Consider the following 4,797-nt stretch of genomic DNA (forward strand, 5'->3'; position numbering starts at 1 on the left):
CAGAGGGAATTAAATTCTCACTACAGGGCTAGTAGATGGTTTGTATTTCAATCTCATCTTCCCTTTTCTTCATATAAAACCAGATAGCTGAGAACAATGGCAATTATGTCACATAACTCCAGGTATCAGCAGTATTCATTGCTGCTAGTAATATGGTCATTCTCACCTTTACAGCTTACAGTCTCACTTTACAGCTTACAGTAGCCAGTGCTACTAGTAATATGGTCATTCTCACCTTTACAGCTTACAGTAGCCAGTGCTACTAGTAATATGCTCAGTCTCACCTTTACAGCTTACAGTAGTCAGTGCTGCTAGTAATATGCTCAGTCTCACCTTTACAGCTTACAGTAGTCAGTGCTGCTAGTAATATGCTCAGTCTCACCTTTACAGCTTACAGTAGTCAGTGCTGCTAGTAATATGCTCAGTCTCACCTTTACAGCTTACAGTAGTCAGTGCTGCTAGTAATATGCTCAGTCTCACCTTTACAGCTTACAGTAGTCAGTGCTGCTAGTAATATGCTCAGTCTCACCTTTACAGCTTACAGTAGTCAGTGCTGCTAGTAATATGCTCAGTCTCACCTTTACAGCTTACAGTAGTCAGTGCTGCTAGTAATATGCTCAGTCTCACCTTTACAGCTTACAGTAGTCAGTGCTGCTAGTAATATGCTCAGTCTCACCTTTACAGCTTACAGTAGTCAGTGCTGCTAGTAATATGCTCAGTCTCACCTTTACAGCTTACAGTAGTCAGTGCTGCTAGTAATATGCTCAGTCTCACCTTTACAGCTTACAGTAGTCAGTGCTGCTAGTAATATGCTCAGTCTCACCTTTACAGCTTACAGTAGTCAGTGCTGCTAGTAATATGCTCAGTCTCACCTTTACAGCTTACAGTAGTCAGTGCTGCTAGTAATATGCTCAGTCTCACCTTTACAGCTTACAGTAGTCAGTGCTGCTAGTAATATGCTCAGTCTCACCTTTACAGCTTACAGTAGTCAGTGCTGCTAGTAATATGCTCAGTCTCACCTTTACAGCTTACAGTAGTCAGTGCTGCTAGTAATATGCTCAGTCTCACCTTTACAGCTTACAGTAGTCAGTGCTGCTAGTAATATGCTCAGTCTCACCTTTACAGCTTACAGTAGTCAGTGCTGCTAGTAATATGCTCAGTCTCACCTTTACAGCTTACAGTAGTCAGTGCTGCTAGTAATATGCTCAGTCTCACCTTTACAGCTTACAGTAGTCAGTGCTGCTAGTAATATGCTCAGTCTCACCTTTACAGCTTACAGTAGTCAGTGCTGCTAGTAATATGCTCAGTCTCACCTTTACAGCTTACAGTAGTCAGTGCTACTTAATATGCTCAGTCTCACCTTTACAGCTTACAGTAGTCAGTGCTGCTAGTAATATGCTCAGTCTCACCTTTACAGCTTACAGTAGTCAGTGCTGCTAGTAATATGCTCAGTCTCACCTTTACAGCTTACAGTAGTCAGTGCTGCTAGTAATATGCTCAGTCTCACCTTTACAGCTTACAGTAGTCAGTGCTGCTAGTAATATGCTCAGTCTCACCTTTACAGCTTACAGTAGTCAGTGCTGCTAGTAATATGCTCAGTCTCACCTTTACAGCTTACAGTAGTCAGTGCTGCTAGTAATATGCTCAGTCTCACCTTTACAGCTTACAGTAGTCAGTGCTGCTAGTAATATGCTCAGTCTCACCTTTACAGCTTACAGTAGTCAGTGCTGCTAGTAATATGCTCAGTCTCACCTTTACAGCTTACAGTAGTCAGTGCTGCTAGTAATATGCTCAGTCTCACCTTTACAGCTTACAGTAGTCAGTGCTGCTAGTAATATGCTCAGTCTCACCTTTACAGCTTACAGTAGTCAGTGCTGCTAGTAATATGCTCAGTCTCACCTTTACAGCTTACAGTAGTCAGTGCTGCTAGTAATATGCTCAGTCTCACCTTTACAGCTTACAGTAGTCAGTGCTGCTAGTAATATGCTCAGTCTCACCTTTACAGCTTACAGTAGTCAGTGCTGCTAGTAATATGCTCAGTCTCACCTTTACAGCTTACAGTAGTCAGTGCTGCTAGTAATATGCTCAGTCTCACCTTTACAGCTTACAGTAGTCAGTGCTGCTAGTAATATGCTCAGTCTCACCTTTACAGCTTACAGTAGTCAGTGCTGCTAGTAATATGCTCAGTCTCACCTTTACAGCTTACAGTAGTCAGTGCTGCTAGTAATATGCTCAGTCTCACCTTTACAGCTTACAGTAGTCAGTGCTGCTAGTAATATGCTCAGTCTCACCTTTACAGCTTACAGTAGTCAGTGCTGCTAGTAATATGCTCAGTCTCACCTTTACAGCTTACAGTAGCCAGTGCTGCTAGTAATATGCTCAGTCTCACCTTTACAGCTTACAGTAGTCAGTGCTGCTAGTAATATGCTCAGTCTCACCTTTACAGCTTACAGTAGACCAGTGCTGCTAGTAATATGCTCAGTCTCACCTTTACAGCTTACAGTAGTCCAGTGCTGCTAGTAATATGCTCAGTCTCACCTTTACAGCTTACAGTAGTCAGTGCTGCTAGTAATATGCTCAGTCTCACCTTTACAGCTTACAGTAGCCAGTGCTGCTAGTAATATGCTCAGTCTCACCTTTACAGCTTACAGTAGTCAGTGCTGCTAGTAATATGCTCAGTCTCACCTTTACAGCTTACAGTAGTCAGTGCTGCTAGTAATATGCTCAGTCTCACCTTTACAGCTTACAGTAGTCAGTGCTGCTAGTAATATGCTCAGTCTCACCTTTACAGCTTACAGTAGTCAGTGCTGCTAGTAATATGCTCAGTCTCACCTTTACAGCTTACAGTAGCCAGTGCTGCTAGTAATATGCTCATTCTCACCTTTACAGCTTACAGTAGTCATTGCTGCTAGTAATATGCAATGGGGTACACTGAGCGCCTACCTAAAATAAGACCTTGGCTTTGGAAATTTGACTCCTAGTAGTCAATATACAGTTTAGATAAAGGTGGAGGTTACCAAAGCGCCAAATAAAAGGCTGGGTCTGAGCCAATAATAGTTAAAATCACAATTGGCATAAAAAGTGCATTTATTCATACAGATTCACAAATAAAAAACAAGTAAAAGACAGGTAACAAACAGTTAAAATTTAAAATAATGTAAAATTGCGCAAAAAAGACCGATTCGAAATGCTAGCCGTGATCAGTGGCTAGTAAAAACACTAGGAAAGCCTGGTTTCCCAATACACAATATTTCAAATAATGTCTGGATACCATATAACCACTTAGAGAGTGGACTAATAAAGGTGGGACATGTTAGTGTCCGAAGATACGTCTAAGGTGTGTAGCAGGTTATTGCTTACAAAATTAAGTAGGTCAGAATTATCTTGCTAATTAACGTGGCGTGTGTGACATACAATAAATGTCGTTTAAGGTAGTAACCTATGTGAGCAAAACTTGAGGTTTGGACAATCTATCTGTACCAATCCTAAAAAGGTAATCTAGGTTTAAGTAGATTGATTCTGCTAATTACAGCAGCGTATGAGATTTGCAATGTGTATTGTGTGAGATATATCCTCACGGTTTATCTGACTTGTTAAAATTCAGAATGTGGGTAAATGTTGTCTAAGAGAGTGATGATGAAAGATATTTGTGAGTGTTAAAGCTTTGTGTGTGATGGATACAAACTATAAATACAAGTAATAATAACACACTGGACGATTAAAAATAGCGTGAAACATCAAAGCAAATTCAGCGTGAAACAACGAAACAAATTCACAATTTTCTAGTGATTAATGTGAGCAACATTAAACTTTAACGAAATAGCGTGAAAAATCAGCGTAAAACAACAGAAAACAAATAAGCACTGTGAACACTGTGAAACACCTTGGTAGTGTTCAAAATGAAAAAAAGCAATTCAAAAAAGTCATGGTCCCTAAAACTTTAGAGCAAACCAGATGATTCAAAAAAACAGTGGCCACTGTGAAAAAACAAACAATATAGTGAACAGTCAATCCAACAAACAGATAAGTGAGTTTAAAACCCTCTGCTAGTATTAGCGTTCCTGTTATGATTCTGCAGCCGAAGCCGAATTGGAGTTAGAAACCGGAAGTCCTAGTCTTCTCTAGTTTCAGCGATACCTAAAAAATAAACATACAATAGTGCAGATAGTTTTCTTAATCGTGTAACAATTGAAATAGAACTCACCAGTCGACGCGTTTCGGTCTGTACTAGACCTTTATCAAGACTCCTTTATCAAGAGTCTTGATAAAGGTCTAGTACAGACCGAAACGCGTCGACTGGTGAGTTCTATTTCAATTGTTACACGATTAAGAAAACTATCTGCACTATTGTATGTTTATTTTTTAGGTATCGCTGAAACTAGAGAAGACTAGGACTTCCGGTTTCTAACTCCAATTCGGCTTCAGCTGCAGAATCATAACAGGAACGCTAATACTAGCAGAGGGTTTTAAACTCACTTATCTGGATTGACTGTTCACTATATTGTTTCTTTTTTCACAGTGGCCACTGTTTTTTTGAATCATCTGGTTTGCTCTAAAGTTTTAGGGACCATGACTTTTTTGAATTGCTTTTTTTCATTTTGAACACTACCAAGGTGTTTCACAGTGTTCACAGTGCTTATTTGTTTTCTGTTGTTTTACGCTGATTTTTCACGCTATTTCGTTAAAGTTTAATGTTGCTCACATTAATCACTAGAAAATTGTGAATTTGTTTCGTTGTTTCACGCTGAATTTGCTTTGATGTTTCACGCTATTTTTAATCGTCCAGTGTGTTATTAT

This window comes from Bombina bombina, chromosome 8, assembly GCF_027579735.1.
Source record: "Bombina bombina isolate aBomBom1 chromosome 8, aBomBom1.pri, whole genome shotgun sequence".
NCBI lineage: Eukaryota > Metazoa > Chordata > Amphibia > Anura > Bombinatoridae > Bombina > Bombina bombina.